Here is a 13560-nt window from a genome sequence, read left to right as displayed (position 1 = left end):
ACCCCTTTTTTCAAAATCTTATACCCAATGACCCCCTTTTTATTTTGTTTGTACCCAATGACCCCTTTTTTAAAATAACGCTTTGTTACCGATAGGCCCTTACTTGAGCGACACCGGTAGGCACCGTCACTTCTAAAGTTGAGTGCCCCCGAGACAAATCTCTCTGTTATCAGACATCGGATCTTCACAGAAAAACATGTTTTTAATGAGAACTTTTAAAATATACAAGTTTCTCGATATGTTTTTAAAACGCTTTGAGACTTTGATTTTATGTGCTGTTGCATTGAGTAGGCATGCTGTATGTGGCATACAGCACTAAAATACCATATTTAAGTGCTGTCTCAATATAATTAGCACTTCATTCAAAGCAAAATTACATATACATGTAATTCACTTATCCTGATTTGTCACTTATCTGGCCAATACTTAAAAACACAATGTTGAAATGTTGGGGAAAAGTTATGTGTTTGCTGTGATTTGGACGAAAACACTTCACGAATCAAGCTTAATTTAATAATTGATATTATAAAACTGGAAAACAACAATCTTTTTAGAAATGATGAAGCGTTGTTCCAGATTCTTTACCCTCAATGTATCTGTATCATGACCAGGCCCGTACGCAGGATTTTTTTAGGGGGGGTGCTGATTTTGAAAAAGTGGACTTTTTTCCAAAGGGGGGTGCGATTTTGTGAAAAGTGGACTTTTCCCCCCAAATTTGGACCTTTTTGACAAAAAAACCGTCAAAAACCTGATTTTTTTTACTACGCCGCAAATTCTTAAATTTTGGGACTTTTTGTATACTTTTTGCAAATTTGGGGAGGTGCGGTCGCACCCCCCGCACCCCCCCTGCGTACGGGCCTGATCATGACAGTACTTTCTCAAACCCTGTGAGCATTTCATAGATCTTCTCACTGAAACAAATTAAATAAATAGAGGAACTTATAGCAGCCCATTATGCCATGCCTGGATGGGCTTAACAATAGTAAAATGTATCCTACCATTGCACAATACAATATCTAGAAAACTGTATAAGAATTACACATGTACCTCCTTATTTTTTTCAAAAGGTTATATTTGTGTCTGCACTGCTGGAATATTTTCCTGAGGTGACACAGCACTTTCCTGGTTGCTTACTATGAAAATACACCAAATCAAATGTGTGAAAATAGCAGTGTTCAGTGAGCTGTAACAGTATCAGAATATAGCCTTGACACATAATAAAATAAAAATAAAATAAAAAGGTTAGTGTTATTGATATGGGCACCTTTAAAAATATTTTGATATTTCTCCATATTTATACAATAAACATTTTTTGAACTAGAACTAGCTTGCATTTCTGGTCATTTCTGTCAAGTCAGATGGGAGACCTATTCCTCAAAAACCATATTGATGTAGAATAGTATTATACCGTATTTCGTCGAATAGTCGCCCCCCCTCAAATAAACGCCCCCCACCACTTTTTTCAACCAAGATGTTTCAAAAATTCCGATATTTCCATGCTGTCTTGTGTAGTAAGCTTACCAAGTTGCTCACATGGTCGCGAGAACAGCAATAAATGGTGATCCGAACCCGGAAGTGAACCAAAAGTCAGTGTCAAAAGGTCATAGTTCGTCTTTTTAGCGTGACTTTTAAGCTTACCTAATGATTTTAACGGAATTTTACTAAAAAATGACCTCTAATAAACGCCCCCCCCCCCTTGGGAAAATGTAACGCCCCCGGGGGCGTTTATTCGACGAAATACGGTACCTACATGTAGCTAGATGTACAGGGTGTATCAAAATGATTGGTACCCATCACAATCCAGTGAGTTGGCCATGACTACCACATCAGAGAAAATATATGCCTTATTTGTAGACTAATGTTATGAAAGGTCATTAAATGTTCTAATGATCTAATGTTGAATTTGAAAGAAGCAGTCGTTTCATTAGACAACAAAGCTGATGGGTACCAATCATTTTGATATACCCTGTACTAATACTTGTATAACAGCTTTATTTTAAAAATGTACATGTAGGGTTAACATTTGGAATTAACATATTTCATATGGTTGCAACAGTTTTACCATCACAACTTTTTATTATAAAAGAGGAAAGATAAAAGTGATCCCTACATGTAGCTCCCATCATACATTGAATTTATCAATGTAAGCACAATGCATAACATGTAGTGAAAGCACATTATACCGTATTGTTCCTAAAAAGCGCCCATGGACCGTGAGATTTCATGAAGGGTGGGCATTTATTAGGGATCAATTTTTTGTGTACATCCCATTCCAGTTTTAGAAGTATCTGTTTGCAGGAGGAATGGCTTATCATCATGAGAAATGAATTTCTTATAAAATTTAGTGAGACCAAGGAATGATCTATCATTCTTTTCTATATTTGCACTTAATAATGGTAAATTTATTGCTTTTTTAGTTTTCATTTTGGAAAATTTTGGGGTGGGAGTTTAATAGAGAGGGTCGCTTATTAGGAACAAAACGGTAGATACAAAATTAAATGATAGTTAGAAAATTGTTTATCAGTTGAAAGAATAATTTGTTCTTCACAATTCAGCTATTTTTTGTTGTAATATAAGATAGAAGATTTTATATGTATATCTTGTTTGTTTCTTTAATTTTGTTATACTATTTTACTAGGTCTATTTCTGTTTTGTCACATTTATTTTTGTGTTACTGTGGTGTTTTTTTCTGATTTCTAGTATCTTATTTTATAAGCGTGGTTATATCATTATTATATTATTATTTGTTTAGATATATTATTACCTTTACTCAAGAACCACAAGACCGTTGGAAATATTGACTGTTGGCTTCCTTGACTCATTTCCTAATAAGATCAAGGTAATTAATATTAAGAACACTGTAGTTTTTTAGTTAAATGGCTGAAACTTGAAAAATATGGGTTTGCCATACCACTCGCCTTAAACATGATTATGTTTGATTTGAATTGGAATTATCTATAGAATGCCCTCCACACCCAAACACTATAACCCTAACCCTAAACCCCAACCCCAACCTTTATCATAAACCTAACACTATGACTAAATGAACCACCTATGTCAAACCTTAACCCTAAAACCACAGGGTGTGGAGGGTATATTCTGTAGTTATATGTCTAGATTTACCAGTATTTTAGTAAAAAACACTAAGGTCCAATTTTGTGAAGCTTGGCTTGTGGTCAGGCTTCCTAAGTCAGTATGTAGCCAATCAGCGTGTTTATACTGTACGTACGGCTTTTTGACCCGCTATTTTCTGGGCACAAAATGCCGATCATAATCCGGCCACCGTTACCCAGCTTGTTTCTACTGAGACCAGAAAGCCGTGTCTCGCACGATGCACGGCATTTTTTTCCTGTAAATCGGAAGTACGGAAAACAGATTTCGGCGAGCGCAAGGCATGACGGTTCTATCCTAAATTTAAATGTCTACGCATGGCAGCTCATGGCATACGACATTGCATTAATTTACCAGTGGATTTAGTAATTGGCTATTATGATAATTAATTTACAGCCAAAAAATAACCAACTCATTAACTATAACTTAAAGTAGGCCTACTAAGTAAAGTCATATCCATTTTAGTTCATGCGAGTCACACATCATAAGTGTGGCCAGTGTATAATAATATCAGAAAGAAGGAACCTACTACATTATAGGCGTAGGCCCCAACTGTAGGCCTACAAGTAGAATATAAATTGCGTTATTTTTGCATCACACATGACCTCGACCCGGCAACCGATCACACGGCTCGTTTCTACTGTGCGGATTACACGCTTTGACCCGGCATGATCCACCTCACGAGGTGGATCACGAAAGTGAGCACATGACCCGGCATGACACGGCAACCGATTACCCAGATCGTTTCTACTGGGCTTGTTACCCGCCATGACCCGGCACGGCACGGCATGGCACAGAATTTGGCCCTCAGTAGAAACACACAGAATGTGGATTCATTTGATTAATTTATCTTTGCAGGTGATGTCTGGTGTGAAATTAATAAGCATTGGTATATAGGACTAATTGGGCTTAAGCCTGTTTGCTTAGGAAACCTGACCACTGGCCATGCTTCGAGAAACCGGCCCTAACAGGGATAAAATCTTGCAGCATGTAAAACTTGTGATGTATTGGTGGACATTATGCATGAAGTTATGATACCTAATGATTATATTTTAACAGTTACATCGTGCCTTAAATTTGAAGCTGGTAACTGTATGTACCAAATAACATTGTGTAGTATCATCTTCTGTAGAGGAAGTACATTTTACACGTACAATCCTGGTCAAAATTCTTGGAACTTGGAACACTGTGGCACTTCAAATATGCCCCCCCCCCATTCCCCCGATCAATGTTGCCATTTTTTAATTGGTCATGTACCTCTAGAGACATCCAACATTGATTGGTCGGGTATGGGGAAGGAGGTTTGTAGTACTGTATTCATTCCATTAACTGCCCAGGGCGCTTAACAAAGTCATTTAGGTTGGCGCTTGTTTTTTGCATCGTTTAGGCCAACAATACATAAAAAAGGCACTAAATATTCATCCATCAGTTTGTCAGACCATGATTCAGATAGATGCATGGGTAGTTAAAAAACAATATCACAGTTTGCTTCTTGTAAAGACACTGGATGGGCACACATAGGGGTATGGGCAGTTACTGGAATGAATACGGTAGTAGGAAAAGGTTCAGACTTCACACCAAAGAAAACAAAATTTTAGCATGTCAAGTATAACGGAAATAATGTTAACAACAGTCTTACTTTTACACAAATGTTCCAACTACTTTTGACCTGGATTGTAGTTATAAATCCCTTTTACTTACAATGTGTACCAATTGTAAACCTCCTTAATGAAATGAAGTTATGATACCCTAGCTGTAACTACTCATATATTTTGAGAGTTATAACGTGTGATAAATGTTTTGGTGAATTTGTAATACTAATCAAGGTCAAGCTTTGAATTAGTGAAGGTACTATGTTCATGTATGTGACACATTCTTCTGTTCCTTTAGTAAACACTAGCTGGTAACCTTGAGCATTATATAGTATGTACCAAATAACAGTGTGTATCATCTTCTCCAGTTGCGGGTTCAGGGGGCGTTGCCCTACCCTTATTTATTGTCAAAATTGGCCTGCTTTTGACAATTTTTGGGTCCTAACAGACCTCCCCCCTCACTATTTTGACTATCCTGGTTCCGTGGCTGTCCTCAAGAGAAAGTACAGCTATAGTTTGAATGAAGTAGAAGTCCTCTGTTTTCTAACTACCTTTACAGTGAGCTTATACATAAATCACACTTATCCATGTTAATTGTTAACCCTGTTTTGCCTGGTGGTGTTTAAGCTGGAATAGACACCACCCTAAACATATATTATGACCAAATGTAATTTCTATTAGTAAAATTAAGGGCCAATTGTTTGGTATCTTTTTAAAGTGTCAGTGTTTTGGATAATTGAATCGCCCCATTATGTAGTTTTTGGTTTGAGTCAGTTGTGAACTGCAAATTTTGCGTTGCTCCACAGGATTCTAACCTGGACCAAGTGTGAAGGTGTGCTGGAATTTACAGAGGACTTTAATTGTCAGTTTTATTAAAAGGGGAAAAATGTACGAGAGCACAGAGACAGGGTCTTGTATTGTGTGTTCTGTTCTGGATCAAACAATATTTAAATAAACGTATGTGTGGGGGTGTGTGTGTGGGGGGTGTATATGTAAGCAATGCATGTAACAACATGAATATCATCAATATTTGTTGGATCAATGTGTGTAATGCTGGCTCTATACTTTCTGCCACTTGCCGATGAGTACCGCTTGTACTTTTCTGCAATTGGAGCTGCATGCTGCTGAGCGGCAGTGGCATGACTATGAAAGCCAATGTTGCTGCTCAGCACCGCCAAATATCATTTCCTGTTTTCATACGGTTGGAGCCCGCCGCTTCTGAGTTGACTTGAATTCAACTCCTAGTGATCTACTGCTTTGGGTAAAGTGGTGGAGTGGTCGATACATCGGCTTGCCACTGGTAAGAGCTTGCGTTTCTGGTGCGACTGCGCAATGAAGTAAAATCATCTGCAAAGCGGCAAGCGGCAGGAAAGTATGAAACCAGCTGGAATTCAATTAAACAGTGCCTTATATCAGCCTACAAATGATTGATTGTTCTCCACTAGCTTTTGAAATTAAACATTTTTGTCTGCTTATTTGGATATTTATGTAAGTCTGGTAATCATTTATGGAATGAATGAAATGAAAGGGAAAAAATGACCTTTTGGTGGAGAATAGACAATCATATCTAGGTGGCCTAATATTTACAGCAATTGCTATTTGTACATTTCAACAATTGTAAATATGCGGTGTACGCACAAACAAAATATTAATTTAAGAACAAAAAAGAGTGCCAAATAGTGCCTAGACGTTATTGACAAGATATCCACATGACCAAAATAATGAAAACTGTTCATTTGTAAATTGTATGACCTTCATGTATGCCAAACTGACCCTAAACAAACTGGGATATATTAGCTGCAGTGATCGGCTACTCTGCTGTTATAATTGCAAATATCTGCAAACCTACATGTACTACTTCAATCCTGGGCACGATTTGGCACTCTATATTATCCCATGCTGTGCTATCAGATGAAACAAAATGAGAAGAAAGATGTATTATAATTTCAATTTGAAAAAATGCTGAGAAAAAACATTTATTGGTAGCAGTTTGATCTATATACATCGGGCATGCTTATCATACAGCCTAAATGCCAGCCGACTGATTCAGTCCGGACCATGATTGATGTGGGTCTTGGACATGCCTAAATGTGTATAATACTCATATTTATCATGTTTCCAAAAAAGCACCTGCTTTGTTGAAAATGTTGTGCTTTCCTGCCCCAAAAGGGTTTGTCCCTGTGAAGGGCAAGGATTAGTTGCCAAAGGCCAACATTCTCATGTGATGCTGTTAGCTGCATGTCTGATTCAAGATTCAAATTGTAATATCAGTTAGTCTGTTATAAATGACAACTGTTGTTACTTGTTAGGCAAAACAAATTGTTTCCAGTTAATCTGTAAACGCATTTTTTGGAGCAATTGTACTGCATTTGCTTTTACACAACTCATAAATTACCATATGAGGACCTATACAGTATTATGCATGTGGAAGTTAATATTTTGTCACCCTGCTACGATAATCGTAGGTCCGTTCATACTATGCCGTAATTGCGTTGCCGATGTATCAATTACTTTTTACCGCAACTCACCGCAATTCGTCGCATTTTCAAGGTAAAATGTATTTAACTTTATTGTGATATCGCAATGCAGTATTCTGTGGTATGATGCAGTGCGGCAATGCATCGCATCGCAATTGCGGCGTAGTATGAACGGACCTTTAGTTAGTTTTTGTAATTTTGAGAAGAAAATACAAAATATGATTAAGTATGCATCAGTTATGTAATTATTTCTTGATTATTCACCTAATTTGACTCATTATCACTTAGTGCAAAGATTGGTGAATAAATATGTTTAAATGCATACTTGGGCAATTAATGTAGCAGGTCGACAATTCATGTATACCACATATCGAGGGGTCAGTGACACAAAGACGTAACTCCATTTTTTACAAAATGAGATTTTGATATCAAAATTTTCAGAAACATGATTACTTTCCAATAAACACATAGAACCATTGAAATCAATGGCCAGTAAAACATAGACTTAACTACACAAGTCAATGTGGACCATTATCTTTAAACTCATATTTCTCAGAATGGCCAAAATGGAGTTACGTCTTTGTGTCACTGACCCCTCGATAACCTGTTAATTAAAGGTAATTGTTACAAATACAATATTTTGGGAGTGTGGTGCTCCACTCACAAAAAGGACAATTATAGAACTTGTTGTTGAATCATGGCAATAATTTTTGAGACTTTATTGCACAACTTACAGATAGATTGCAAAGGATTGTTTGATTTGATTACAGCAGCTGAAACTAACATATCAGTACAAAGATGTAAATAAAAAAAAGTTGGTTTCTCAAGCTTGTATGTGAAAGCCATCTTAGCCCATAGCCCTATGTGCCGGACCCTTTTTTAGGCATTTTTTTTAGTTCAAGAAAAAGTGGAAAAAAGAATCCTAGCACATTTGCAAAATGTTTGTGGAAGAGACAACCCTCTCTTTTTGGCCTTACTTCTGATCAAGGTTGTGCTAGCACACATCACTATGTGACAAATAATTACTTCCACCAGATGAGTGGAGATGAAGAGACCATTAAAGGTGGATGGTCTGATTGCAACACTTGATGTTTTCTACCTCACATTGAGACCCATAATGGACCCGAGTTTGGAGTTAAATTGGCCAAGCAGTTTGGATTCTAAAAGCAATAAAATTTATCACGGTGGCTCATAGAACAGTACATGACTTCCACTGTGGTAACCAACTATCATGTTTTTGTTCATACCATTTAAATGAAACAAGTCTGAAATATCACATGAGTTATCATTATGAGAAAACTGTAACTTTCACCTGATACCAAAGTCTGCATGTTGGTGGGGGATGAAGCTGTCAATCGGGTCAGACACCTTTAATCAGGGTTAGTATTGTCACAAAGGTTTTTGTAAAATGATTGGTGTGAATTCAAGTTGATTAGATCATAAAGTTTCAAAATCTAGAGTAGATATTTTGCAATAATCATAAGATTCCCTGAGATTAGAAGAATCAAGATTGATACTTGCACTGTACTAATAGATAACCTGCATGTGTTTTCATCTAATATTTATAATGTGATTTCAGAAAGATATCAATTTTTTAATGAAAGATATACATGTATAGCCTATTGTAACTAATATATATAAGTAATATAACTAAAATTCGTAGTGAAAATTCTGTGTGTGTGTGTGTGTGAATATTAGGAAAGGCTATTGTGAAATTAGCATGGCTTCAGACAAGAGCTGCTTCAGACCACTATTCTTTTGTTGAATTTAATCCATTCATGTTTTGCACTCTGCAGTTTGATAGAACCAGCAAATATGGCAAAATGGTATGGGATATATTTTTGAGCTATTTACATACTTTATAGGACTCTAAATGAGTAAGAAAATTTGGTTTGCACAGGCATGTATTAAAGTTGTGTCTTCCGTAACATATGCAGTAACAAAAACAAAATGCTTTTTCACTTCATGCGCTCACTTGCTGAACTAAGTTCAGTAGTGCAATCATTGAATTGATTATCCAGAATGCACAGGCGGTAAAAGCATAAATATGTCTATCCGCCCCCTAAAAATCCTAAGAGAAGAAAAAATCAAACAAGAATTGCCCTGTGCGTTTTATTTGGACCAAAATAGGGTTAAATTACACAATTTTGAACGCACTGCTCAGCAAATGACCCAATTCACCTCATTATGGACTAAAAAGTCTGAAATTGTAAGTTTTGTGCGCTTTTTGTGCAAAATTGTCCATGCAAAACCAGCTCAAAATATGATCGTTATTTCTATAAAATTATAATGCTTCTGCCACCAATTCTAAAAATATAAGGCATATTGTAGACTGCATTATGGGTCAAATCAGGTCATATAACAAAACTGAATTTACTGAATTTTAACATTTAACAAGTTACATTTATACAACAGAGTGGGCATGATCATGATGATCTGTTTAAACAAAACAAATAAAAACTGTTCCCTAAATATCTTTACTCTTGTGCAAAAATTGTTGGGACAAATGTTTGAAAGATCAAATTCTTGAGAATTGAACATGAGGCTGAAAAGACATGATACATTTCATAGCTCACGTTATGTACTTGCTTATCCCCTCCCTCCCCTGGAAACAACATTGAGTGCAACCACTATTTTTCAGCATTCAACATTGAATAAGGGGAGCGGGGATGCATAAAATAAACTGTTCCAACTTTTTTGCTTGGGATTGTGGATAGGATCTAAACATAATAACCTATGATTCCAGCAAACACAAAATGTTTAAATGTTATAAAACATTTTATTCAGACATATTTGTAAACATGCTGCAAAATACAAAACATTCTTACATATTTTGTATAACCCAACATATAAATGTTATTGAAATATTTTGACCAAAACACATTTATGAAATGTTTAAAAAAATGTTTTGTGTGTGTTTGCTGGGATTGTATTCAAATTTGAAGCTGTAAAATATTATATTGAATTGATCAGTCTTGTTTTTGCTGTTTTAATTTATATGGATGTGCTGTGTGGTTTAAGCACTTGTAACATTCTTTATTTTTCAATAGATGCAAAAGCTAAAGGTCAAGCAATGCACTTTTCATGGTAGTGTTTGATATTGAAAGCTATATATAAATATTGTCTTCCCAGAAGAACCAAAAATTTGATGACTTCCTATAATCAATAAAACAAAAGGTCCTTTCGTTAGGGGAAGGGGGTGAAAAAGTCTGATTCAGAGATGCCAGTTTTAGGAATTTTATTCAGATTTCCAAATTTTGTTAAATTCCAAAAAAATATCAAATGTTTTAATTACTTTTTTTTTGTGTGTTTTTTTTTTTTTTTGGGGGGCTTTAGAGAGTCAAGAGCCAAAAATTGGGGAAAAAAATTATTAAAAATTTTTGGTATCTAATTTTGTATCTAAATCTAAAATGGACCCGGCCGAGCTCCGGTCGCTATATGCTCCATTTGGCAAGTCACTGGCATCTCTGCTGATTAATTTGTAAAAAAACTAGTTAAAATATTGGTCAAAGTTAGATCTTTTTGGTTGCAATTGTCAACATTTCAAACTATCTTGTATTACAGTCAGCATCCTAGCTAAAGCACTTTTGTTATATACGTGTGTAGGATATCATCAGAGCTTTGGTTTAATTGTTCCAGATTTCTAAGAACAAGAGATGCAGTGTTTAAGTATTTGTACTAATTTGAGAATGTAATGCGGTGTGTAATACCCGGCGGAGGGGGACTGATGGTGGGGGGGGGGGCCTTCTGGAATGGAAAATGAGCTTGAAAAAGTGGGTCTTGAGGGCGGCACTTGCGCATAGTGCAATGTATACAATGTATGGAGAACACTCCCCTCACCCTGGTAATACCACTGGAAATTAGATATAAATTGTAATAAAAAATGGTAATGGGTCAGTACAAATGTTTGCATGTTGTTTGCTTTGCATATTCTTGCACATCTCTTTTGTGGTTCCATTCAAGATAGGGTCTTGAATCCATTCAAGACAGGGTCTTGAATCCATTCAGGACAGGGTCTTGAATCCATTCAAGACAGGGTCTGGAATCCATTCAATACAGGGTCTTGAATCCATTCAAGACAGGGTCTTGAATCCATTCAAGACAAGGTGTTGAATCCATTCAAGACACTGTCCATTCAAGACAGGGTCTTGAAAAAAAAACAAGACAGGGTTTGAAAAAAAAACGATTTGTGCAGCCATCAAGAATCGGGGCCGCCAAAAAAAAGTTTGTCAAATTTGATGTGAGGTACCATAAAAGACATGTACATAAATTGCACTTTGGTGGCAAATAATGACTACCTGCATTACACCATAATTGGACATGAATTTCATTTATTTGATAACAACTTTTTCCTAGTGTTATTCAGGGCCTTAGATTTGGGTTGTGTAAGTTGTATTAAAGACCTCGCAAAAAGTAACATTCTGCAGCCGTTATAAATACGTCTATATAGTTTGATCAGCTCGTAATCGGCAGGAACTGTTAGGGTTTTATCACTACGCTCATAAGTAGACCCACTTTAGAAGTGATATAGTTGGCCTGTCTGGTCTATATTTTGCGTGTTAAAGAAAGTAGACAAATTATATTTGACTTGCATTAATAATTTGTGATGCTTGTGATGAGGCGTCACAAGAGAGTTCTCCAAATATTATATATTGATATTAAAGTCATAATGTACGATCTTATAATATGAATTTGGTTAATTTGTTTCAAACCTGATTTTTTTTGCATATTTGTAATGTTTACACATGTCACAACTTGCACCTAAAAGGAATCAGCCAAATTTGTTGTTTTTGTAGGTAAACAGAGCAAAGTTTGACATAAAGTCATAATTCAAGAAATTATGACTTTATGTCCTCCATAGAACTGCGTGTTAAACGGCCAAAATAACAAGCAGTGTTTCTTTCACGTTACCTCGTTATTTCAGCTCAAAATGGACAGTGACCATTCCCGATCATTATTACTAGTATTATTTCAGCATTTTGAGTATATAATGACAAATTTAAAATTTGAAGGAAATCGTACATTAAGCCTTTAATCCGCGATGTTATAAGGCCCGCTGATTACGAGCTGATCAAACTATAGTTTCAGAACTATTAATTGTATTCACAATAATATAACAATTAACATACAAAGAGGGGTTGTTTATTTACGCACATTTTGATGCCTCATACAGCCAATGTCATTCAATATTAACAACACAGTAGTGTCTTTAAAGAAAAGAACCCAAATTTAAAAGTTGTAGTTATTTGTATTAATTTGATTCAGCGCGAAGATAATGGCAAATTTTACATGCCATGAATAACCATTGATTGCTGTAAATGGCAACTTATCTCCTTTCTATGTTAAAATATTGCGAATATGATTAATTGTTCTGAAGCTAGAGCCGTATTTATGTTATAACATTCTGCGTTTTTGTGCGGTCTTTATTTGTAATGTACATCACATCCAAAGTTTTTGTATACCGAAGACATTACTAAAACAGTAGATTAAAATTGTGTATAGTCTATTCAAAATCAATAAAACAATGTCATCTTTGTAGCAGTGTTGTCCCTGTTTTTAATTCATGTTTAAATCTACAAATGTAGGCCTGATAGAAGTATTAATATATTGATTTTTAAGAGCAAAATTCTAATACCTATTTCAACACATCCAACCAACGCTCTGCAGTGTCTATTGTTCTATTGTTTCCGATTAGAGCGCTGACATATTGGAAAATGTTGCCAATCAATATTCATGAGAGTGTACATTCAACGTCCAGTTTGCGAAATTGGGTGACTTGTGTTTGGTAGGTGTGAAATACATCTGACTGGGCGTTTTAATTACGTAACGAATAAAGGCATTGACATCATCGAATGGCTGCCCAGTGCTGTTATGTGTTTAGTTATTATATAGGCCTAATAATTATTATTAAATGTATTCATCATTCCTTTCTTTTCCCTTATTCTTATTACTCTTGTACTTATTCTTTCCTAGGCCTACACTTTATCACTCCCTCGCTCTCATTGTCCTCTCTCACCCTCCCTCTCTCATTCCCATCATTTTCCTTATATTTCTATTTATCTACTTGTCTTTATTATATTTTTTATTTCTCCCTTCCTCCAGCCCTCTCTCATGATCCCCTCCTCCCCTCTTCCTCCCTCCTCCCCTCCCAAGACTTCTCACAGAGGTGAATCTGCCCCTCCCCAACCCCCTCCCCTCTTTGGGTACGCCACTATTTCTATACCAATCTCTCCTTAAAATAAAATTAAATGGAAATTTCTTAAAAACAATCTCCTTACATGTATACGTATAGCGATTACCATTATAGTGTAATATATAGACTGGACATGGCAGCCTTCATACATTCTAATGTGTAATCGATCAGCAAGAGCATTCAATTT

The sequence above is a fragment of the Amphiura filiformis genome, chromosome 4 (assembly GCF_039555335.1).
Source record: "Amphiura filiformis chromosome 4, Afil_fr2py, whole genome shotgun sequence".
Lineage (NCBI taxonomy): Eukaryota > Metazoa > Echinodermata > Ophiuroidea > Amphilepidida > Amphiuridae > Amphiura > Amphiura filiformis.
Note: the sequence above shows the minus strand (reverse complement) of the source record.